Source organism: Carassius carassius, chromosome 1, assembly GCF_963082965.1.
Source record: "Carassius carassius chromosome 1, fCarCar2.1, whole genome shotgun sequence".
NCBI lineage: Eukaryota > Metazoa > Chordata > Actinopteri > Cypriniformes > Cyprinidae > Carassius > Carassius carassius.
The window spans coordinates 8,790,001-8,815,314 of NC_081755.1; the positions used below are offsets into that span (position 1 = coordinate 8,790,001).

The following is a 25,314-nucleotide window of genomic DNA, read 5'->3' on the forward strand; positions in this document are numbered from 1 at the left end:
TCAGTGTAACGCTCTCTAAACCTTGTAAACCAATATTGAGAAAAACATCAAAGCAAAGGACACGAGCCTCCAGTCAACTGCAAACGGCTACCCTGCATGGCAGCCGATCTGAACCATCTTAGACACACCCCCACCTTTCAGTGAAAGTGCGGGAACCCAAAGAGCGAAGTGTTGTACAAAGTTTAAATTGCAGATGAGGAACTACGAACAGGGAGAAATCAGCACGAAAACATGCAGGAGTACTATTGACCGAAAGAAGGCAGAATTGACTGATACTTCTCAGCAATATGCTCAAGTGGGCTCGTCCGGGATTTGAACCCGGGACCTCTCACACCCGAAGCGAGAATCATACCCCTAGACCAACGAGCCACAAGTTGCTGCTCAGTGGAGGCCCATTTGCTACGTCTTTCACTCTGTTCGATGCTACTGTCGCTCCAACATCCTGCCTCTTAGCTGACAAGGGCAGAAATAGAGCTCTGACCAGATGCACTCACCAGATTTCTGAGAAACTCAATTTTTACCTACCAGCTCTAGCTTGGCCTACCTTTGTAGAATAATGTTGATTAAAATATCAACAACAAAACACACGAGCTGAATTTAACAGCAGAAGTCTACATTGTGGCACTGCCACGCAAATCTTGCTGATGAGAAGCTGTCTGAGGTCTGTACTGCTTCTCCACAGAGGGTCAGGTGACATCGGTCTTCTCAATTTAGTTCCAGCTCAGTTTTTTGTGAGTTCTAGATTGTTTGGAGGCCATGGTTAAAGGAGGCCACTGTAGCAATACATTTTAAGACACACTGCCACAGAGAAAGTTGTGACATACCCCAAAGCACCTCCTTGCCAAGCACAGCCAGACAGACTCTTGAAGGTACCACCAAGTTGCTGCTCAGTGGAGGCCACTTTGCCACGTATTTCACACTGTTCGATGCTACGGTCGCTCCAACATCCTGCCTCTTAGCTGACAAGGGCAGAAATAGAGCTCTGACCAGATGCACTGACCAGATTTCTGAGAAACTCAATTTTTACCTACCAGCTCTAGCTTGGCCTACTTTTGTATAATAATGTTGATTTAAATATCAACGACAAAACACACGAGCTGAATTTAACAGCAGAAGTCTACATTGTGGCACTGCCACGCAAATCTTACTGATGAAAAGCTGTCTGAGGTCTGTACTGCTTCTCCACAGAGGGTCAGGTGACATCGGTCTTCTCAATTTAGTTCCAGCTCAGTTTTATGTGAGTTCTAGATTGTTTGGAGGCCATGGTTAAAGGAGGCCACTGTAGCAATACATTTTAAGACACACTGCCACAGAGAAAGTTGTGACATACCCCAAAGCACCTCCTTGCCAAGCACAGCCAGACAGACTCTTGAAGGTACCACCAAGTTGCTGCTCAGTGGAGGCCACTTTGCCACGTATTTCACTCTGTTCGATGCTACGGTCGCTCCAACATCCTGCCTCTTAGCTGACAAGGGCAGAAATAGAGCTCTGACCAGATGCACTGACCAGATTTCTGAGAATCTCAATTTTTACCTACCAGCTCTAGCTTGGCCTACTTTTGTAGAATAATGTTGATTTAAATATCAACGACAAAACACAAGAGCTGAATTTAACAGCAGAAGTCTACATTGTGGCACTGCCACGCAAATCTTCCTGATGAGAAGCTGTCTGAGGTCTGTACTGCTTCTCCACAGAGGGTCAGGTGACATCTGTCTTCTCAATTTAGTTCCAGCTCAGTTTTATGTGAGTTCTAGATTGTTTGGAGGCCATGGTTAAAGGAGGCCAGTGTAGCAATACATTTTAAGACACACTGCCACAGGGAAAGTTGTGACATACCCCAAAGCTCCTCCTTGCCAAGCACAGGCAGACAGACTCTTGAAGGTTCCACCAAGATTTGAACTCGGATCACTGGATTCAGAGTCCAGAGTGCTAACCGTTACACCATGGAACCAACAGTGTCTGCACATCTGTTTGAAGTGTAGAAAACATTCAAGGAGGCTCTGCGAAAAGCAACTAACTAGCAAGCATCAGAATGGTGTCCGAAAAGCATTCACGGCTCCACTCTGAGTAAACCCAGGATCAACCCTGGGACCTTTAAATGTTCAGTGTAACGCTCTCTGAACCTTGTAAACCAATATTTAGAAAAACATCAAAGCAAAGGACACGAGCCTCCAGTCAACCGCAAACGGCTACCCTGCATGGCAGCCGATCTGAACCATCTTAGACACACCCCCACCTTTCAGTGAAAGTGCAGGAACCCAAAGAGCGAAGTGTTGTACAAAGTTTAAATTGCAGATGAGGAACTACGAACAGGGAGAAATCAGCACGAAAACATGCAGGAGTACTATTGACCGAAAGAAGGCAGAATTGATTGATACTTCTCAGCAATATGCTCAATGTGGGCTCGTCCGGGATTTGAACCCAGGACCTCTCACACCCGAAGCGAGAATCATACCCCTAGACCAACGAGCCAGCATGCACCCAGACACTACTCAAAACAAGGAGCTGCAAAGCGGGCTCATCTGGGATTTGAACTTGGGCCCACTTGCTCCCATACAGCAATAAATGAAAAAAAACCACACCCCAACACCAACAAGCCCTCAGATGCTCCTGCATCTAGCAAACGCAAGATGAAGACTCACATGGCTGTGAAGCGATCCAAGAATCTATTTTTTGCCATTTCTCCACAGCTTGGGCTGCATTCCTAAACCAATTTTTGGAAAAATGTCAAGTCAAAGTTTAAACTGCAGATTAAGAACTAAGAAGGACAGAGAGAAGTGGACATGAAAACATGCAGACGCAGCTTTAGTCTTAATTGACAGTGGTGTATGTTTGACCCGGGATGGCAGAATGGACTGAAACTGCTCAAGAAAAGATGGTGCAAAGACAGAAGAGGGCTCGTCCGGGATTTGAACCCGGGACCTCTCGCACACTAAGCAAGAATCATACCCCTAGACCAACAAGCCACAAGTTGCTGCTCAGTGGAGGCCACTTTGCCACGTATTTCACTCTGTTCGATGCTACGGTCGCTCCAACATCCTGCCTCTTAGCTGACAAGGGCAGAAATAGAGCTCATGCATTGACCAGATATCTGAAAAAAACTCAATTTTTACCTACCAGCTCTAGCTTAACATACCTTTGTAGAATAATGTTGATTAAAATATCAAAGACAAAACACACGAGCTGAATTTAACAGCTGAAGTCTACATTGTGGCACTGCCACGCAAATCTTGCTGATGAGAAGCTGTCTGAGGTCTGTACTGCTTCTCCACAGAGGGTCAGGTGACATCGGTCTTCTCAATTTAGTTCCAGCTCAGTTTTATGTGAGTTCTAGATTGTTTGGAGGCCATGGTTAAAGGAGGCCACTGTAGCAATACATTTTAAGACACACTGCCACAGAGAAAGTTGTGACATACCCCAAAGCTCCTCCTTGCCAAACACAGCCAGACAGACTCTTGAAGGTTCAGAGTCCAGAGTGCTAACCGTTACACCATGGAACCAACAGTGTCTGCACATCTGTTTGAAGTGTAGAAAACATTCAAGGAGGCTCTGCGAAAAGCAACTAACCAGCAAGCATCAGAATGGTGTCCGAAAAGCATTCACGGCTCCACTCTGAGTAAACCCAGGATAGAACCTGGGACCTTTAAATGTTCAGTGTAACGCTCTCTGAACCTTGTAAACCAATATTTAGAAAAACATCAAAGCAAAGGACCCGAGCCTCCAGTCAACCGCAAACGGCTACACTGCATGGCAGCCGATCTGAACCATCTTAGACACACCCCCACCTTTCAGTGAAAGTGCGGGAACCCAAAGAGCGAAGTGTTGTACAAAGTTTAAATTTGAGATGAGGAACTACGAACAGGGAGAAATCGGCACGAAAACATGCAGGAGTATTATTGGCTGAAAGAAGGCAGAAATGACTGATACTTCTCAGCAATATGCTCAATGTGGGCTCGTCCGGGATTTGAACCCGGGACCTCTCACACCTCTCACACTTGCTCCCATACAGCAATAGAAGAGCAATAGTTAAAGGAGCAATAGTTAAAGGAGCAATAGAAGAGTAAAGGAGCAATAGAAGAGCAATAGTTAAAGGAGGCCACTGTAGCAATACATTTTAAGACACACTGCCACAGAGAAAGTTGTGGCATACCCCAAAGCTCCTCCTTGCCAAGCACAGCCAGACAGACTCTTGAAGGTTCCACAAAGATTTGAACTCAGATCACTGGATTCAGAGTCCAGCATGCTAACCGTTACACCATGGAACCAACAGTGTCTGCACATCTGTTTGAAGTGTAGAAAACATTCAAGGAGGCTCTGCGAAAAGCAACTAACCAGCAAGCATCAGAATGGTGTCCGAAAAGCATTCACGGCTCCACTCTGAGTAAACCCAGGATCGAACCTGGGACCTTTAAATGTTCAGTGTAACGCTCTCTGAACCTTGTAAACCAATATTGAGAAAAACATCAAAGCAAAGGACACGAGCCTCCAGTCAACCGCAAACGGCTACCCTGCATGGCAGCCGATCTGAACAATTTTAGACACACCCCCACCTTTCAGTGAAAGCGCCGGAACCCAAAGAGCGAAGTGTTGAACAAAGTTTAAATTGCAGATGAGGAACTACGAACAGGGAGAAATCAGCACAAAAACATGCAGGAGTAGTATTGACCGAAAGAAGGCAGAATTGACTGATACTTCTCAGCAATATGCTCAATGTGGGCTCGTCCGGGATTTGAACCCGGGACCTCTCACACCCGAAGCGAGAATCATACCCCTAGACCAACGAGCCACCATGTACCCAGACACTACTCAAAACAAGGAGCTGCAAATCGGGCTCATCTGGGATTTGAACTTGGGCCCACTTGCTCCCTTACAGCAATAAAAGAAAAAAAAACACACACCAACACCAACAAGCCCTCAGATGCTCCTGCATCTAGCAAACGCAAGATGAAGGCTCACAGGGCTGTGAAGCGATCCAAGAATCTATTTTTTTGCCATATCTCCACTGCTTGGGCTGCATTCCTAAACCAATTTTTGGAAAAATGTCAAGTCAAAATTTAAACTGCAGATTAAGAACTAAGAAGAGCAGAGAGAAGTGGGCATGAAAACATGCAGACGCAGCTTTAGTCTTAATTGACAGTGGCGTATGTTTGACCCGGGATGGCAGAATGGACTGAAACTGTTCAAGAAAAGATGCTGCAAAGACAGAAGAGGGCTCGTCCGGGATTTGAACCCGGGACCTCTCGCACCCTAAGCGAGAATCATACCCCTAGACCAACGAGCCACAAGTTGCTGCTCAGTGGAGGCAACTTTGCCACGTATTTCACTCTGTTCGATGCTACGGTCGCTCCAATATCCTGCCTCTTAGCTGACAAGGGCAGAAATAGGGCTCATGCACTGACCAGATTTCTGAGAAACTCAATTTTTACCTACCAGCTCTAGCTGACAAGGGCAGAAATAGAGCTCATGCACTGACCAGATTTCTGAGAAACTCAATTTTTACCTACCAGCTCTAGCTTGGCCTACCTTTGTAGAATAATGTTGATTAAAATATCAACTACAAAACACAAGAGCTGAATTTAACAGCAGAAGTCTACATTGTTGCACTGCCACGCAAATCTTGCTGATGAGAAGCTGTCTGAGGTCTGTACTGCTTCACCACAGAAGGTCAGGTGACATCGGTCTTCTCAATTTAGTTCCAGCTCAGTTTTATGTGAGTTCTAGATTGTTTGGAGGCCATGATAAAAGGAGGCCACTGTAGCAATACATTTTAAGACACACTGCCACAGAGAAAGTTGTGACATACCCCAAATCTCCTCCTTGCCAAGCACAGCCAGACAGACTCTTGAAGGTTCCACCGAGATTTGAACTCAGATCACTGGATCAGAGTCCAGAGTGCTAACCGTTACACCATGGAACCAACAGTGTCTGCACATCTGTTTGAAGTGTAGAAAATATTCAAGGAGGCTCTGCGGAAAGCAACTAACCAGCAAGCATCAGAATGGTGTCCGAAAAGCATTCACGGCTCCACTCTGAGTAAACCCAGGATCGAACCTAGGACCTTTAAATGTTCAGTGTAATTATGAAGATAAAATTATGCCATAATGAATTGCAAGCGCAAGGTAAAATTTGTGAAAGTGTAAATAAGATTGCAAGCGTAAATCAAATTTGCATGCGCAAGATAAGATTTGTAAAGGTGTAAGTCGACTTTCAAGTGTAAGAAAAAAATATTTGCAGCATTTTAGTGTTATTCGTAAGTGTAATTCATGTATTGTGAAACTGCAGCTTCATGCTAACGCAAAATAATAAGGATCTGCATTCTTCTGACTTCCATTTTTCCGCGTGTACACTTTTGGCACTGTTTCAGCACACAGATGCGGCCAAAAGTACTGCAGGTCTGTGAACATCAATTTGCAAGCGAAAGCAACAGAGTCAAGAACTGCAAAACAGATTAATTGCGTAAAATCAAACTTTGTTTAAAAAATAAACTGCTGCAAACGTCTAAATTACTTGTTGGGTGTGTAGGATAAACGCTCCCGAAATAACCTGGTTTGCACAGTTCGTCTTTCTGCGCTTACAGTTTTGGCACGATTCTATCACTGACTTAGCTTTGCAAGCGTGAAAGAGGAGGGCGGGTCCACCTTCTTCATGTAGCCAATCAAATGAGCTTCTTGCTGACTCTCGATTTACTCTTATCTGATTGGTTCAATTATCGCGCCAGTCACCAGAAGAGAAACAAACTCCTTCGTGAGTGACTTTCTGACTTGGCTCAGCATCTTCCTCGCCGCCGTTATGGTACTTTTAACGCACACACAAATATATAATAATAAACAATTGTTGTAGGCCTATATTTAAATAATTTATAAGTTGTGTAGGATACTATTAAGCCGACTTCCGCCTCCCGTGTGTTAATACTGCATACTATGACATTCTCGGTGTTAAGAAAAACAGATTCGGCTGGTTTGGCATTTTCATTGAAAGGATGTATATGTTAAGCATCAGCTCAAAGGTCTAAGCATATTATATGGTGTATATCATATAATCTGCTTAGAGCTTTGAGCTGATATCCAAATCTATAATTTAAACACAGTGTGTGTCCATTGCTCATTTATTCTACTAACGTTATTCTTTCTGCAGCAGATTGAGCTAGTTCTCAGTATATCATGCAGTGCTCATCCCAACAATCCCAAAGCAATATTCCCTATCAAAGTATGCATTGTTAGTTGTTTAGATCCTGCTGTTATGATTATGTGTGAGGTAATAAGAAAGGCAGGTTGAGTACTGTAGTAGTGCAGCTACCACTCTAATTACTTTTCAGGAGCAGGCCCGGCAAGATAGGTTACAAAATGCTCTTAAAAATTTGTTGGACTGTGTGGAGGAAGCACGCCACAACCCCACCCCCACCCCCGCAGCCACCCCTACCCCTTCCCGGCCAGGATCGATTAGAAGTGGAGCTCCTGGTCTTATACATACAGGGGTCACATCTGTCTCCGGAAAACCTAGTGGATCTCCTAATACAGGGACAAATAGGCCTACTCCAGCACCCACTGTCAACAATGAAATGCAAAGGTTAGTTTTTACTTTTAAAACCATTAACAGTAATGCAAAATCTGTCATTATTCACTCACTGTTATTTGGAACACAAAATAAATGTTTGTTATAGCCATGTTGTGAAAAAAAAAAAATTGTCTCTCCAAAAAAACCTCCAAAAGTTCCAGATACCGAAGATCAGACTTTATTGGTGCAGTCCATAAAACTGAGATGCCAGCTGTATGTCTGAAAATGTATTTCACAGATCTTTCTTATAATAGAATCTTTTGACCAATCAGCTCAGAGGTGTTTCCGACTTTTTCTTTTTTCCTCACCCTCAACTGTTTCTTTTTTGACAGATCATTTCCTGGACTGTTTTTAAAAAAACAAGGAAAACGCCGTTTTCAAGTAACCAAATCCATACGGACGTTCTCCATACAATTCTTTCTGCTCCCAGAGCATACTGACAGAACTCCTAAGGGGGCAGAAGAGCTTAGGTTGCTTCAGGCAGGCCTTGGACGAAGGGTAGTGTCATTGCCAGAAAATGCTACTCACAAAGAGGTAGTGTACTCACTTCGGCATATGTGCTCAGTTTTCACTTTATTTAATACAATCTTTTGGTGACTGTTCTTCATTCTTACTCCTTCTGATTCTTGATTAAGATTGTCAGTATCCTCGAAGACGAGTACCATAAAATGAAACAACTAGCTGGCGGTTGGCTTTGCTATAAAGCTGCAGGTATGGGGATTGTTGTTTGATTCTATAAGAAAATACAGAGGCTAAGTTCCACAGCACTATCAATAGTAATTACTATAGTATGTTTATCTTTTATTCAGCATATTATAATGCAGGAATATTTTAACACATGCAGAAAGTTGTAAGCCTTTTTACAGTGTATGTATTCTATGTTTAATAATGTTCCACTTCAAAATATTACTAATCAGGTCCATGTCTTGTACTTAATAACAAGGTGGATGCGGACAAAGAAAGTTGACTGTGGTGCCACCCGAGTCTGAAGGCTATACAACCAAATGTTTAAAAGTGGCTTCTAGCAATGGAAAGATCACACTATACATAGTTCCACTGCAAGATACAATAGACAGTACACCATTATCCCCACATTCAGCAGAATTTGAGAAAGATGCCCAAATCTGTTTGCAAAAAGTGTGGAGTCACCATGCCACTTCAAGTTTTGGCTCTGCACATTGACAATTGTGCACTAGACTCAGAAAATGCATCAGTAAGTTTGTGTAAAGTTTACAGATATATCATAGTTTATTTTACTATTATACTGTAGATGTGTAATGTTTGATTTCCCAGTAAGATTTTTTTTTTCTATAACAGGAAGAAAGTCCAGATGAGGACATAATTTATGTCAGTGAGGAAAAAAAGATCAAACCTAGCATGGTCTGTAAAAAAAAAAAAAAAAACTTCTTCAAGTATAAATATTAATGTTATTACTTTGAACACATTTTAAAACATTTGTTCTGCTACTTATAGGAACAATGTCCAGTCTGTGGAAGTTATTTTCCAGAAGACATGATTGAATTCCACGCTAGTCTCTGTGTAGAAAAGTATGTTAAAGTACAGTTTACACATAGATGGGTTAATTTTTTAAATATTTGTATTATCATAGATGACATGTTGTTGTTTTATTCCGCAAGTTGCTCTAGAGAAATGGAGAACTCTTCAGAGTGGACAAATGATGCTGTAACTGGACCACCTCACAGCAGTGAAAGTGGAGAGGATGCTGCATCTGAACAGCAAGAGGTAGCCGGACCACCCAACAGGAGAGTAGGTGGCGAGGATGCTGTAGCCGGACCATCCAACAGGAGAGTAGGTGGCGAGGATGCTGTAGCCGGACCATCCAGCAGAAGGGGCGATGAGGATGCTGTAGCCAGAACATCTCTTGAAAGAGAAGGTTGAGTGGATGCAATAAGAATAATGGTTGACATTGACATTGAGTTTTAAATAGGTTAAAACATTAAGTTGAAAACAGTAAACAAAATTAGTTTTTCTTATAACTTCAGATTGGAAGAAGATTACTGAGCCAAAAATGGCTGCAGATGTGTACAGAAAACAACTACTGAGTACTGAAGAACAGGGACAACCCTTGCGTTTCATGTTAGATCTCAGGGACGACCTAGAGGAGCAGGATAGAGAGATAATTTCTTTCTACAAGCGACCAAATATCAACTGGGCTAGGCCATTTTCCTGTATCCTCAGAGGTAATATTTTCTCAATATCATGATTTATAAAAAGTACACTGATAATGTATTACCATAAATAGTAAACAAATGTCTGGTATGTTCTCTGAAAAGTTGTTACCTAGTAAAAAAGGTTAGTTCATCTACAATGTAAAATGCAGATTTTACTATTTTGGGAGAACTAATTATTTAATGTCATCTTTAACAGGTGATGCCGCCACTGGTGAGGGGGTGAATCGTCATATTCTCAGTACGGCAGTTTTAAAACTGACAAATGGCTTCATGATCAATTTAGGTAAGAGTTAACTGTTGATTCCAATGACCTTGTTTATTGACTTGCACACAAAAAAAGATAATAGACCAATGTGAATGCTTTACTGTAGCCATTTTGTATAACATAACTAAGTAAATATTTATGAATTGAAATTTTAACTGTAGTAATTTATTGGCCAAAAGTTTTCTTTCACAAATCTATTTTGTAGGGAACACAGGAACAACTTTGTTATTTGAGGGTGAGCCCGATCATCTTGTACCCTCCACATCCCAAATTCTAGTGGAGAGTGACCTTTTCCTAATGGCTGGGAGGATGGTTGGCCACTCCTTCATCCATGGTGGCCCTTGTTTACCAGGGATTAGTCCTGCTGTAATACATGTTTTACTAGGAAGACCAACTGAAACAGCCACTATTCAGCTACAAGACTGCCCAGACCTAGATCATCGTGAAACTATACAGTTGGTATGCAAATGTTTGATTTTAAACCACTTATCAATCACCTGTACAATTAAAATTATATTTGAAATTTCACAATGAAAACGTTTCCTACAGCTTGAGGGAGATGCTAAAATTTCAGATCAAGACAAGAAAGCCATCCTAGACTTGGCTCTATCTTGGGACCTCCCTGGTGTCACAAATGACAATAGACATTGGCTGTTCAACCGACTTCTGCATCATGCTGTAATTTTATATTTTAATCTTACCTACATCTGTTTTGCTCCACAATTAAAAGCAGTCAAACTATAATTAAATATTTGGTCTGTATTCTGTTGTATAGGTTCTTGGAAGGACCATTCGTCAGATCAAACAATTCAGACGTGGTTTGAAAGACACAAACGTTTGGTCACTGCTGCAAGAACGTCCAGATGCTGTCCCTTTGATGTTCCCCAGACACTCAGACATTGCATGCTGTGCTCAGGTATTATAACATGAATTTTATGTAGTATTGGACAGGATTACATTCAAATATTTTGGTTGAATCTATAATTCTTCAGTTTATTCTTAATTAAATAAAGACTATCCTGGATAATATTGTATGGCCTGCTGAGGAGGAGGAAGATGACGATGAGGATACATACCCACTTCACATTAAATGTCGCATTGCAGAGTACCTACGTCGTTTCATTGAAATTGGTATGATAGATATTCTGAGACTGAGTTGAATCAAGACATTTTTTTAAATGTAACAAATGCATTTACTAATATAAATTATTATTACTATTGCTTCGAAGCAAGTGCAGGTACACTTCAACAACTTGTGAAGTTCTGGGTCGGATGGGAGCTTCCCTCATGTGGCATGAAGGTTGAAGTGATCCGTTCTAATCATCCAAGATCATCAACATGTTTCCAAATCCTACGTTTACCTGGTCACTACAGTACATTTAATGAGTTTTCTATGGATCTGGAGGCCTGTATTGCAACATGTGACACTGGATTTGGGTTAGTGTAAAGGTGTGGTTGAATTGGCATAAGTTTGCTTATTAGTCGAACTATGCACTTGACTAGATTGAGTTAAAATATTGTTCTACAGAAAACACATCACCACCTGATAATCGAAAGTTCAGAAAACAATTACTATTGTTAAATGGCATACGTTGTAAAATACTGTACATTTCCTAATCCAGCTGTTTTCCGAGTTCAACATTCTTGTCAGTGTTATGATGTAATTGAAGTGATTCATATCTCATGACTTGGCATAAGTTACATCTATAATGTACCAAAATGTTATTCAAAAACAAACTGTTCAGTTCAAAGACTGATCTTAAAAGAACCTCTAAAAGATCATTAATAATAAAAATAATCGTAAATGGCATTAAAAAAATCTGTGATTCTGTCAATGTTATGATGAATGTTCAATTCATTATTTAGAAAAGAGTTACAACTGAAAATAAAAAGTAAATAAAAAATTCTAAATTCAAAGACTTTTCAAAAAAAAAAATTTTATTAACAGTGTATTCAGACATTACACAGATGTCAAATACCAACAATTTCACTGACCACTTCACTTCAGCACTTAATTTTACCAGACTTTGTCTGGAACTGTAATTCTTTACATATACACATTGAAATGTTGTTGCACATACTGTACAACTGAAATATAAATATCACGGCCAAAACACTCAGATGGCCCCATTGGGTCCATTGCAACCCTAAGTTCCCCATATGCCTCTGCAGTTAGCGGGCACTCTATTTCTGGTACCTGGATTCCAGATTCAGGCTCTTCAGGGAGGCCACTGCTTTCCCAGTTAATCAAGGGAATGTTGATGCCCTGTATGAATGAGACAAAACATATTTTATTTTGGTGAACTTTCAGAAAATAATGCCTTCCCTTAAAGCTTAATATTACTTTGAGAATAAGAAACAATGGATGGATGGTCAATGTGACTATATCTCTTGTGATAGTTCTGCCTTAGTCCCTGATTTGTCTTAAACTGTGAAAGTTTTTTAAGAAGGTCTTCACACCCTCACACACTGAAAGGTTTTTGTGTGTGTATGTATATATATATATATATATATATATATATATATAGACATGTGTGTGTGTGTGTGTGTGTGTACTTGTTTTCATGACAACTGAGGACATTTTTATGATAACACACCTGCAAATGAGGACACTCGGGAAAATACGTGATTTATGAGGACATTTTGAGGGTCCTCATTTTTCAAATGGCTTTAAAAACATACTAAGCAGTGGTTTTTTTTTAAATGTAAAAATGCAGAATGTTTCCTGTGATGAGTAGGTTTAGGGATAGGGGCAGTGTAAGGGGATAGAATATACGGTTTGTACAGTATAAAAACCATTAACGCCTATGGAATGTCCAGACATACAATCATAAAACATTGGCACCTCATCATTTTCAGGAAGACACAAATTATGTCCTCCCATCTCCCACAACTGATTTGGAGTCAGATTTCCTTCTGTACTTAGGGGATGATTGTCCCATCCATCACGGAAAGTGTCCAGATGATTTTGAAGTCGTGGAACAAACACGTAGTGGCAACAGAAGAGATGCATACGGTTAGAGATATCCAGCTGTCCTTCTTCCTCCAGTTGATGAAGCACATTGTAGTAGATGTTTGTGGCTGCAACCCAGACATCTCTCCAAAGCCTCTCTATTCTGTTAATGTATAAATTTTATGTTACAATATTGACATTATTGTTTTTTGAATTAACATTTGAAATAGGTATAACAACAGTACAACCTTTGATTGTGGACACTCTTCCCCGCAATGAAGCTGCTTCTTCCTGTACCTCGAACTGAAAACATCATACGGGCCACTTCTACATTTTCAACCCCTTGATCTCCCCTGACCCTAAACAAATATTTAGATAGCACATCTTAAAAATAACTATCTCACAAAATTTGGAAAACACTTTATAATAACATTCAGTTGTAAGTCATTTTTAAGTGGTTAGTTAATGATGAACTAATCATTTAGAAAACATTCATAAATTATTAGAAAGTGATATACTAATATTTTATGTATATTTTGTAAACTGTTACAAGTCATTACAAGTGATTAGTAAAATAATAACTAATAATTTACAAAACATGAATATGCTTTTCATAAATATTTAATAAATAGTTTTTTTGTGTATATATGTAGCAATTATTAGAGGGTGCAAAAAGTGTTGTCAATGGCTTATATACACATACATGTAAACTAATCATCACTTGTAATTGTCTTACACATCATTCGTAGATTTACACTTAAAGGAACTGTATGTAAGAAATGTATTTAAATTAATCATTAAATTGCCCTGATATGTCACTAGACATTAATAAATCGTGTTAATTTAAAATACTTATATGACTGACAACAGTAGTCCGGCCAGGATATCGTCATTTAAAAGTTGCAGCCCTCAACTGATGTTGATGTTTTGAAAGTGATTGCAGTACCAGTTTTGGCCACAATCTTACATACGGTTCCTTTAAAGAATCAATAAGGCATAAGATCTGTGGATCTTATCTATGAATGATGTGTAACACATTTAGAAGTGATGAATGGTTTACACTTTAGATTAGGGGATGCAGAAAGTGTTGTAAATGACTTATTCATGTGTTTACACATCTATAGCAGGTGTTGAACACTGCAGTGTGTAGGCTACTGCAGTGTAAGTGCTGATTGGTGAGGGTATAGACAGCTGTCTTCTCTGAAACACATGAGTCTTTAACCAGTCAATCTGATGTGAGCAAAACATACAAATAAATGTAACTTAATGTATTATTTATTTATGAAACACATAGTCATGTTTTGTAAATGATTAGTTACAGTAATCATTAACTAATCAATTGTAAATTACTTATAACTGAATCTACAAAACATACATAAAATAATGAACATATCACTTATTAATAATTTATGAATGCAGTCATGTTTCATAAATGATTTGTTAATCATTTACTAATCACTTGTAAATGATTTGTAACAGAATTTATAAAACATACATAAAATGTTAGTATATCACTTGCTAATTATTTATGAATGTTTTGTAAATGATAAGTTCATTAACTAACCAGTTATAAATGGCTTACAACTGAACATTATTATAAAGTGTTACCAACATTGGTTTACACTATACAACATTTTACTTTGAATAAAATGTTAAATACTGTATGCATTACATTCTTTGCAAATAAGTTTAACTTAAAATTTTAACCAAATGCACTTAAACAAGCTAATGCAGGACAATGGACTGGACCAGGCGTTAATACCCCTGGTTTAGACCAAACGCAAATTGAATCAAATCCAACATTTACCTGAGTGGAAGACCGAATCTCTCAATTGAGCACTGGAAGTAGTAAAGGGTTGTTGAAGCCAGATTGTTGGTTGCAACACCAAGGTACATGATCTGTGTAAACATTTTTTTTACAATATGTGATTCAGACATCAATATGCAATATACATGTTATAGATCTCGAGCAATGGTTGCAAGTTTGGTAGTAATAATTAGTTGACTTCCGTGCAGAATAGCCCTTTGTTCACATTTAAATACCTTTCTAGAGAAACCATCAATGCCCCCGAAGATCACAATGTTGTAGCTGTTTTGGAGAAAAATAAAAAATAAAAAGGTTCAGCTAATAACATTTCCTTGACTAATTTAGGATGAGTATATACATACCGAATGAGCTTATGATTTGTATCAATGTGCATCAGTGCTCCTGGGCTAGGCACAGAGTATGTTCGCCGAACCACACATCCCAACTGTGTCAGCCTGGAGATGATGCCTGCACTGTCAACCCTGTGCATGGAGGCCCGAATCCTTTCCCACTGCACTCTGTGACCCTCAGCCTGCAGCAAACCCTTCACCATCCTATATCCAGCATATGGATGTCTGGATTTTACTGCTGTGACTAATGTGTCTAGCTCTTCATCCTGAACCCTACTGTATGTGTCTCTCACTGACAATCCTATTTCTGACATTCTCCGGCGTATGGTTCTTGTGCTCACTCCCAGCAATTTTGCTACACATGGGACTGGTAGAGACATGGCTATAAGTTCCTCAATACGGTCCTCTGACAAAACTATTCTTGGTCGCCCAAGCTTGCCAGATTCAAAATCTAGAATGTTGTACACGTGATTGTCGTTGATCTCACCAATCACCTGCACAACCTCTCTAAGTCCATTCATTACAGCATGTAGAAATCCTGCATCCTCCTGGCTTGAAACTGCACTTAAAAAAACTAGCTCCTGTGAACAGGTAAACTCCAAAAAATCTAAATCAACTGGTGGCCGATTAAGCAGATGGGTCAGTCGTGTGTGAAGTCTATCCATCACAGCATTCATTAGTAGTTCCTACGATTTAGACAGCAGTATAACAATTAGCAACATGCACATTATAGATTTGCTATAAAATGTATTAATTATATAGTTTAGCATCAGCTCAAAGCAGATACCATTTAATATGCTTAGACCTTTGAGCTGATGCCTAACATATACATAATTTTGAGCTGATGCTTAACATATAGACCTACATCCTTTCAATGAAAATGCCAAACCAGCCGAATCTGTTTTTCTTAACACCGAGAATGTCATAGTATGCAGTATTAACACACGGGAGGCGGGAGTCGGCTTAATAGTAGCCTACACAACTTATAAATTATTTTAATATAGGCCTACAACAATTGTTTATTATTATATATTTGTGTGTGCGTTAAAAGTACCATAACGGCGGCGAGGAAGATGCTGAGCCAAGTCAGAAAGTCACTCACGAAGGAGTTTGTTTCTCTTCTGGTGACTGGCGCGATAATTGAACCAATCAGATAAGAGTAAATCGAGAGTCAGCAAGAAGCTCATTTGATTGGCTACATGAAGAAGGTGGACCCGCCCTCCTCTTTCACGCTTGCAAAGCTAAGTCAGTGATAGAATCGTGCCAAAACTGTAAGCGCAGAAAGACGAACTGTGCAAACCAGGTTATTTCGGGAGCGTTTATCCTACGCACCCAACAAGTAACTTAGACGTTTGCAGCAGTTTATTTTTTAAACAAAGTTTGATTTTACGCAATTAATCTGTTTTGCAGTTCTTGACTCTGTTGCTTTCGCTTGCAAATTGATGTTCACAGACCTGCAGTACTTTTGGCCGCATCTGTGCGCTGAAACAGTGCCAAAAGTGTACACGCAGAAAAATGGAAGTCAGAAGAATGCAGATCCTTATTATTTTGCGTTAGCATGAAGCTGCAGTTTCACAATACATGAATTACACTTACGAATAACACTAAAATGCTGCAAATATTTTTTTCTTACACTTGAAAGTACAAAGTTTAAATTGGAGATGAGGAACTACGAACAGGGAGAAATCAGCACGAAAACATGCAGGAGTATTATTGGCCGAAAGAAGGCAGAAATGACTGATACTTCTCAGCAATATGCTCAATGTGGGCTCGTCCGGGATTTGAACCCAGGACCTCTCAAACCCGAAGCAAGAATCATACCCCTAGACCAACGAGCCACCATGTAACCAGACACTACTCAAAACAAGGAGCTGCAAAGCGGGTTTATCTGGGATTTTAACTTGGATCCACTTGCTCCCATACAGCAATAGAAGAAAAAAAAACACGCCCCAACACCAACAAGCCCTCAGATGCTCCTGCAACTAGCAAACGCAAGATGAAGGCTCACAGGGCCGTAAAGTGATCCAAGAATCTATTTTTTGCCATATCTCCACAGCTTGGGCTGCATTCCCAAACCAATTTTTGGAAAAATGTCAAGTCAAAGTTTAAACTGCAGATTAAGAACTAAGAAGAGCAGAGAGAAGTGGGCATGAAAACATGCAGACGCAGCTTTAGTCTTAATTGACAGTGGCGTATGATTGACCAGGGATGGCAGAATGGACTGAAACTGCTCAAGAAAAGATGCTGCAAAGACAGAAGAGGGCTCGTCCGGGATTTGAACCCGGGACCTCTCGCACCCTAAGCGAGAATCATACCCCTAGACCAACGAGCCACAAATTGCTGCTCAGTGGAGGCCACTTTGCCACGTATTTCACTCTGTTCGATGCTACGGTCGCTCCAATATCCTGCCTCTTAGCTGACAAGGGCAGAAATAGAGCTCTGACCAAATGCACTGACCAGATTTCTGAGAAACTCAATTTTTACCTACTAGCTCTAGCTTGGCCTACCTTTGTAGAGTAATGTTGATTAAAATATCAACGACAAAGCACAAGAGCTGAATTTAACAGCAGAAGTCTACATTGTGGCACTGTCACGCAAATCTTGCTGATGAGAAGCTGTCTGAGGTCTGTACTGCTTCTCCACAGAGGGTCAGGTGACATCGGTCTTCTCAATTTAGTTCCAGCTCAGTTTTATGTGAGTTCTAGATTGTTTGGAGGCCATGGTTAAAGGAGGCCACTGTAGCAATACATTTTAAGACACACTGCCACAGAGAAAGTTGTGACCTACCCCAAAGCTCCTCCTTGCCAAGCACAGCCAGACAGACCCACAAGGTTCCACCAAGAGTTGAACTCGGATCACTGGATTCAGAGTCCAGAGTGCTAACCGTTACACCATGGAACCAACAGTGTCTGCACATCTGTTTGAAGTGTAGAAAACATTCAAGGAGCATCTGCGAAAAGCAACTAACCAGCAAGCATCAGAATGGTGTCCGAAAGCATTCACGGCTCCACTCTGAGTAAACCCAGGATCGAACCTGGGACCTTTAAATGTTTAGTGTAACGCTCTCGGAACCTTGTAAACCAATATTGAGAAAAACATCAAAGCAAAGGACACAAGCCTCCAGTCAACCGCAAACGGCTACCCTGCATGGCAGCCGATCTGAACCATCTTAGACACACCCCCACCTTTCAGTGAAAGTGCGGGAACCCAAAGAGCGAAGTGTTGTACAAAGTTTAAATTGCAGATGAGGAACTACGAACAGGGAGAAATCAGCACGAAAACATGCAGGAGTACAATTGACCGAAAGAAGGCAGAATTGACTGATACTTCTCAGCAATATGCTCAATGTGGGCTCGTCCAGGATTTGAACCCAGAACCTCTCACACCCAAAGCGAGAATCATACCCCTAGACCAACAAGCCACCATGTACACAGACACTACTCAAAACAAGGAGCTGCAAAGCAGGCTCATCTGGTATTTGAACTGGGGCCCACTTGCTCCCATACAGCAATAAAAGAAAAAAAAAACACACCCCAACACCAACAAGCCCTCAGATGCTCCTGCATCTAGCAAACGCAAGATGAAGGCTCACAGGGCCGTAAAGTGATCCAAGAATCTATTTTTTGCCATATCTCCACTGCTTGGGCTGCATTCCTAAACCAATTTTTGGAAAAATGTCAAGTCAAAGTTTAAACTGCAGATTAAGAACTAAGAAGAGCAGAGAGAAGTGGGCATGAAAACATGCAGACGCAGCTTTAGTCTTAATTGACAGTGGCGTATGATTGACCCGGGATGGCAGAATGGACTGAAACTGCTCAAGAAAAGAAGCTGCAAAGACAGAAGAGGGCTCGTCCGGGATTTGAACCCGGGACCTCTCGCACCCTAAGCGAGAATCATACCCCTAGACCAACGAGCCACAAATTGCTGCTCAGTGGAGGCCACTTTGCCATGTATTTCACTCTGTTCGATGCTACGGTCGCTCCAATATCCTTCCTCTTAGCTGACAAGGGCAGAAATAGAGCTCTGATCAAATAAACTGACCAGATTTCTGAGAAACTCAATTTTTACCTACCAGCTCTAGCTTGGCCTACCTTTGTAGAGTAATGTTAATTAAAATATCAACGACAAAGCACAAGAGCTAAATTTAACAGCAGAAGTCTACATTGTGGCACTGCCTCGCAAATCTTGCTGATGAGAAGCTGTCTGAGGTCTGTACTGCTTCTCCACAGAGGGTCAGGTGACATCGGTCTTCTCAATTTAGTTCCAGCTCAGTTTTATTTGAGTTCTAGATTGTTTGGAGGCCATGGTTAAAGGAGGCCACTGTAGCAATACATTTTAAGACACACTGCCACAGAGAAAGTTGTGACATACCCCAAAGCTCCTCCTTGCCAAACACAGAAAGGACAGACTCTTGAAGGTTCAGAGTCCAGAGTGCTAACCGTTACACCATGGATCCAACAGTGTCTGCACATCTGTTTGAAGTGTAGAAAACATTCAAGGAGGCTCTGCGAAAAGCAACTAACCAGCAAGCATCAGAATGGTGTCCGAAAAGCATTCACGGCTCCACTCTGAGTAAACCCAGGATAGAACCTGGGACCTTTAAATGTTCAGTGTAACGCTCTCTGAACCTTGTAAACCAATATTGAGAAAAACATCAAAGCAAAGGACCCGAGCCTCCAGTCAACCGCAAACGGCTACCCTGCATGGCAGCCGATCTGAACCATCTTAGACACACCCCCACCTTTCAGTGAAAGTGCGGGAACCCAAAGAGCGAAGTGTTGTACAAAGTTTAAATTTGAGATGAGGAACTACGAACAGGGAGAAATCGGCACGAAAACATGCAGGAGTATTATTGGCTGAAAGAAGGCAGAAATGACTGATAGTTCTCAGCAATATGCTCAATGTGGGCTCGTCCGGGATTTGAACCCGGGACCTCTCACACCTCTCACACTTGCTCCCATACAGCAATAGAAGAGCAATAGTTAAAGGAGCAATAGTTAAAGGAGCAATAGAAGAGTAAAGGAGCAATAGAAGAGCAATAGTTAAAGGAGGCCACTGTAGCAATACATTTTAAGACACACTGCCACAGAGAAAGTTGTGACATACCCCAAAGCTCCTCCTTGCCAAGCACAGCCAGACAGACTCTTGAAGGTTCCACCAAGATTTGAACTCAGATCACTGGATTCAGAGTCCAGCATGCTAACCGTTACACCATGGAACCAACAGTGTCTGCACATCTGTTTGAAGTGTAGAAAACATTCAAGGAGGCTCTGCGAAAAGCAACTAACCAGCAAGCATCAGAATGGTGTCCGAAAAGCATTCACGGCTCCACTCTGAGTAAACCCAGGATCGAACCTGGGACCTTTAAATGTTCAGTGTAACGCTCTCTGAACCTTGTAAACCAATATTGAGAAAAACATCAAAGCAAAGGACACGAGCCTCCAGTCAACCGCAAACGGCTACCCTGCATGGCAGCCGATCTGAACAATTTTAGACACACCCCCACCTTTCAGTGAAAGCGCCGGAACCCAAAGAGCGAAGTGTTGAACAAAGTTTAAATTGCAGATGAGGAACTACGAACAGGGAGAAATCAGCACAAAAACATGCAGGAGTAGTATTGACCGAAAGAAGGCAGAATTGACTGATACTTCTCAGCAATATGCTCAATGTGGGCTCGTCCGGGATTTGAACCCGGGACCTCTCACACCCGAAGCGAGAATCATACCCCTAGACCAACGAGCCACCATGTACCCAGACACTACTCAAAACAAGGAGCTGCAAAGCGGGTTTATCTGGGATTTTAACTTGGATCCACTTGCTCCCATACAGCAATAAAAGAAAAAAAAAACACACCCCAACACCAACAAGCCCTCAGATGCTCCTGCATCTAGCAAACGCAAGATGAAGGCTCACAGGGCCGTAAAGCGATCCAAGCATCTATTTTTTGCCATATCTCCACTGCTTGGGCTGCATTCCTAAACCAATTTTTGGAAAAATGTAAAGTCAAAGTTTAAACTGCAGATTAAGAACTAACAAGAGCAGAAGAGAAGTGGGCATGAAAACATGCAGAAGCAGCTTTAGTCTTAATTGACAGTGGCGTATGATTGACCCGGGATGGCAGAATGGACTGAAACTGCTCAAGAAAAGATGCTGCAAAGACAGAAGAGGGCTCGTCCGGGATTTGAACCCGGGACCTCTCGCACCCTAAGCGAGAATCATACCCCTAGACCAACGAGCCACAAGTTGCTGCTCAGTGGAGGCCACTTTGCCATGTATTTCACTCTGTTCGATGCTACGGTCGCTCCAATATCCTGCCTCTTAGCTGACAAGGGCAGAAATAGAGCTCTGACCAGATGCACTGACCAGATTTCTGAGCAACTCAATTTTTACCTACCAGCTCTAGCTTGGCCTACCTTTGTAGAATAATGTTGATTAAAATATCAACGACAAAACACAAGAGCTGAATTTAACAGCAGAAGTCTACATTGTGGCACTGCCACGCAAATCTTGCTGATGAGAAGCTGTCTGAGGTCTGTACTGCTTCTCCACAGAGGGTCAGGTGACAGCGGTCTTCTCAATTTAGTTCCAGCTCAGTTTTATGTGAGTTCTAGATTGTTTGGAGGCCATGGTTAAAGGAGGCCACTGTAGCAATACATTTTAAGACACACTGCCACAGAGAAAGTTGTGACATACCACAAAGCTCCTCCTTGCCAAGCACAGCCAGACAGACCCCAAGGTTCCACCAAGAGTTGAACTCAGATCACTGGATTCAGAGTCCAGTGTGCTAACCGTTACACCATGGAACCAACAGTGTCTGCACATCTGTTTGAAGTGTAGAAAACATTCAAGGAGGCTCTGCGAAAAGCAACTAACCAGCAAGCATCAGAATGGTGTCCGAAAGCATTCACGGCTCCACTCTGAGTAAACCCAGGATTGAACCTGGGACCTTTAAATGTTCAGTGTAACGCTCTCTAAACCTTGTAAACCAATATTGAGAAAAACATCAAAGCAAAGGACACGAGCCTCCAGTCAACTGCAAACGGCTACCCTGCATGGCAGCCGATCTGAACCATCTTAGACACACCCCCACCTTTCAGTGAAAGTGCGGGAACCCAAAGAGCGAAGTGTTGTACAAAGTTTAAATTGCAGATGAGGAACTACGAACAGGGAGAAATCAGCACGAAAACATGCAGGAGTACTATTGACCGAAAGAAGGCAGAATTGACTGATACTTCTCAGCAATATGCTCAAGTGGGCTCGTCCGGGATTTGAACCCGGGACCTCTCACACCCGAAGCGAGAATCATACCCCTAGACCAACGAGCCACAAGTTGCTGCTCAGTGGAGGCCCATTTGCTACGTCTTTCACTCTGTTCGATGCTACTGTCGCTCCAACATCCTGCCTCTTAGCTGACAAGGGCAGAAATAGAGCTCTGACCAGATGCACTCACCAGATTTCTGAGAAACTCAATTTTTACCTACCAGCTCTAGCTTGGCCTACCTTTGTAGAATAATGTTGATTAAAATATCAACAACAAAACACACGAGCTGAATTTAACAGCAGAAGTCTACATTGTGGCACTGCCACGCAAATCTTGCTGATGAGAAGCTGTCTGAGGTCTGTACTGCTTCTCCACAGAGGGTCAGGTGACATCGGTCTTCTCAATTTAGTTCCAGCTCAGTTTTTTGTGAGTTCTAGATTGTTTGGAGGCCATGGTTAAAGGAGGCCACTGTAGCAATACATTTTAAGACACACTGCCACAGAGAAAGTTGTGACATACCCCAAAGCACCTCCTTGCCAAGCACAGCCAGACAGACTCTTGAAGGTACCACCAAGTTGCTGCTCAGTGGAGGCCACTTTGCCACGTATTTCACACTGTTCGATGCTACGGTCGCTCCAACATCCTGCCTCTTAGCTGACAAGGGCAGAAATAGAGCTCTGACCAGATGCACTGACCAGATTTCTGAGAAACTCAATTTTTACCTACCAGCTCTAGCTTGGCCTACTTTTGTATAATAATGTTGATTTAAATATCAACGACAAAACACACGAGCTGAATTTAACAGCAGAAGTCTACATTGTGGCACTGCCACGCAAATCTTACTGATGAAAAGCTGTCTGAGGTCTGTACTGCTTCTCCACAGAGGGTCAGGTGACATCGGTCTTCTCAATTTAGTTCCAGCTCAGTTTTATGTGAGTTCTAGATTGTTTGGAGGCCATGGTTAAAGGAGGCCACTGTAGCAATACATTTTAAGACACACTGCCACAGAGAAAGTTGTGACATACCCCAAAGCACCTCCTTGCCAAGCACAGCCAGACAGACTCTTGAAGGTACCACCAAGTTGCTGCTCAGTGGAGGCCACTTTGCCACGTATTTCACTCTGTTCGATGCTACGGTCGCTCCAACATCCTGCCTCTTAGCTGACAAGGGCAGAAATAGAGCTCTGACCAGATGCACTGACCAGATTTCTGAGAATCTCAATTTTTACCTACCAGCTCTAGCTTGGCCTACTTTTGTAGAATAATGTTGATTTAAATATCAACGACAAAACACAAGAGCTGAATTTAACAGCAGAAGTCTACATTGTGGCACTGCCACGCAAATCTTCCTGATGAGAAGCTGTCTGAGGTCTGTACTGCTTCTCCACAGAGGGTCAGGTGACATCTGTCTTCTCAATTTAGTTCCAGCTCAGTTTTATGTGAGTTCTAGATTGTTTGGAGGCCATGGTTAAAGGAGGCCAGTGTAGCAATACATTTTAAGACACACTGCCACAGGGAAAGTTGTGACATACCCCAAAGCTCCTCCTTGCCAAGCACAGGCAGACAGACTCTTGAAGGTTCCACCAAGATTTGAACTCGGATCACTGGATTCAGAGTCCAGAGTGCTAACCGTTACACCATGGAACCAACAGTGTCTGCACATCTGTTTGAAGTGTAGAAAACATTCAAGGAGGCTCTGCGAAAAGCAACTAACTAGCAAGCATCAGAATGGTGTCCGAAAAGCATTCACGGCTCCACTCTGAGTAAACCCAGGATCAACCCTGGGACCTTTAAATGTTCAGTGTAACGCTCTCTGAACCTTGTAAACCAATATTTAGAAAAACATCAAAGCAAAGGACACGAGCCTCCAGTCAACCGCAAACGGCTACCCTGCATGGCAGCCGATCTGAACCATCTTAGACACACCCCCACCTTTCAGTGAAAGTGCAGGAACCCAAAGAGCGAAGTGTTGTACAAAGTTTAAATTGCAGATGAGGAACTACGAACAGGGAGAAATCAGCACGAAAACATGCAGGAGTACTATTGACCGAAAGAAGGCAGAATTGATTGATACTTCTCAGCAATATGCTCAATGTGGGCTCGTCCGGGATTTGAACCCAGGACCTCTCACACCCGAAGCGAGAATCATACCCCTAGACCAACGAGCCAGCATGCACCCAGACACTACTCAAAACAAGGAGCTGCAAAGCGGGCTCATCTGGGATTTGAACTTGGGCCCACTTGCTCCCATACAGCAATAAATGAAAAAAAACCACACCCCAACACCAACAAGCCCTCAGATGCTCCTGCATCTAGCAAACGCAAGATGAAGACTCACATGGCTGTGAAGCGATCCAAGAATCTATTTTTTGCCATTTCTCCACAGCTTGGGCTGCATTCCTAAACCAATTTTTGGAAAAATGTCAAGTCAAAGTTTAAACTGCAGATTAAGAACTAAGAAGGACAGAGAGAAGTGGACATGAAAACATGCAGACGCAGCTTTAGTCTTAATTGACAGTGGTGTATGTTTGACCCGGGATGGCAGAATGGACTGAAACTGCTCAAGAAAAGATGGTGCAAAGACAGAAGAGGGCTCGTCCGGGATTTGAACCCGGGACCTCTCGCACACTAAGCAAGAATCATACCCCTAGACCAACAAGCCACAAGTTGCTGCTCAGTGGAGGCCACTTTGCCACGTATTTCACTCTGTTCGATGCTACGGTCGCTCCAACATCCTGCCTCTTAGCTGACAAGGGCAGAAATAGAGCTCATGCATTGACCAGATATCTGAAAAAAACTCAATTTTTACCTACCAGCTCTAGCTTAACATACCTTTGTAGAATAATGTTGATTAAAATATCAAAGACAAAACACACGAGCTGAATTTAACAGCTGAAGTCTACATTGTGGCACTGCCACGCAAATCTTGCTGA

At 41.9% G+C, this 25,314-nt stretch overlaps 14 non-coding genes across 14 annotated transcripts; all 14 read right to left on the minus strand.

The window, feature by feature from the left end:
- Window positions 1-297: 297 nt before the first annotated feature.
- On the minus strand, window positions 298-369 carry trnap-cgg (transfer RNA proline (anticodon CGG)). The gene has a single exon. It is a non-coding gene; the product is annotated as a tRNA-Pro (tRNA).
- A 1,510-nt stretch (window positions 370-1,879) lies between these two features.
- On the minus strand, window positions 1,880-1,951 carry trnaq-cug (transfer RNA glutamine (anticodon CUG)). Its single transcript has one exon. It is a non-coding gene; the product is annotated as a tRNA-Gln (tRNA).
- A 449-nt stretch (window positions 1,952-2,400) lies between these two features.
- On the minus strand, window positions 2,401-2,472 carry trnap-cgg (transfer RNA proline (anticodon CGG)). Its single transcript has one exon. It is a non-coding gene; the product is annotated as a tRNA-Pro (tRNA).
- A 422-nt stretch (window positions 2,473-2,894) lies between these two features.
- On the minus strand, window positions 2,895-2,966 carry trnat-agu (transfer RNA threonine (anticodon AGU)). Its single transcript has one exon. It is a non-coding gene; the product is annotated as a tRNA-Thr (tRNA).
- A 1,748-nt stretch (window positions 2,967-4,714) lies between these two features.
- Window positions 4,715-4,786, minus strand: trnap-cgg (transfer RNA proline (anticodon CGG)). Its single transcript has one exon. It is a non-coding gene; the product is annotated as a tRNA-Pro (tRNA).
- A 423-nt stretch (window positions 4,787-5,209) lies between these two features.
- On the minus strand, window positions 5,210-5,281 carry trnap-agg (transfer RNA proline (anticodon AGG)). Its single transcript has one exon. It is a non-coding gene; the product is annotated as a tRNA-Pro (tRNA).
- Window positions 5,282-17,381: 12,100 nt separating this feature from the next.
- trnap-agg (transfer RNA proline (anticodon AGG)) lies at window positions 17,382-17,453 on the minus strand. The gene has a single exon. It is a non-coding gene; the product is annotated as a tRNA-Pro (tRNA).
- A 1,512-nt stretch (window positions 17,454-18,965) lies between these two features.
- On the minus strand, window positions 18,966-19,037 carry trnap-agg (transfer RNA proline (anticodon AGG)). Its single transcript has one exon. It is a non-coding gene; the product is annotated as a tRNA-Pro (tRNA).
- Window positions 19,038-20,791: 1,754 nt separating this feature from the next.
- trnap-cgg (transfer RNA proline (anticodon CGG)) lies at window positions 20,792-20,863 on the minus strand. Its single transcript has one exon. It is a non-coding gene; the product is annotated as a tRNA-Pro (tRNA).
- Window positions 20,864-21,287: 424 nt separating this feature from the next.
- Window positions 21,288-21,359, minus strand: trnap-agg (transfer RNA proline (anticodon AGG)). The gene has a single exon. It is a non-coding gene; the product is annotated as a tRNA-Pro (tRNA).
- A 1,015-nt stretch (window positions 21,360-22,374) lies between these two features.
- Window positions 22,375-22,446, minus strand: trnap-cgg (transfer RNA proline (anticodon CGG)). Its single transcript has one exon. It is a non-coding gene; the product is annotated as a tRNA-Pro (tRNA).
- A 1,510-nt stretch (window positions 22,447-23,956) lies between these two features.
- On the minus strand, window positions 23,957-24,028 carry trnaq-cug (transfer RNA glutamine (anticodon CUG)). The gene has a single exon. It is a non-coding gene; the product is annotated as a tRNA-Gln (tRNA).
- Window positions 24,029-24,477: 449 nt separating this feature from the next.
- trnap-cgg (transfer RNA proline (anticodon CGG)) lies at window positions 24,478-24,549 on the minus strand. The gene has a single exon. It is a non-coding gene; the product is annotated as a tRNA-Pro (tRNA).
- Window positions 24,550-24,971: 422 nt separating this feature from the next.
- trnat-agu (transfer RNA threonine (anticodon AGU)) lies at window positions 24,972-25,043 on the minus strand. Its single transcript has one exon. It is a non-coding gene; the product is annotated as a tRNA-Thr (tRNA).
- Between the last annotated feature and the right edge of the window lie 271 nt (window positions 25,044-25,314).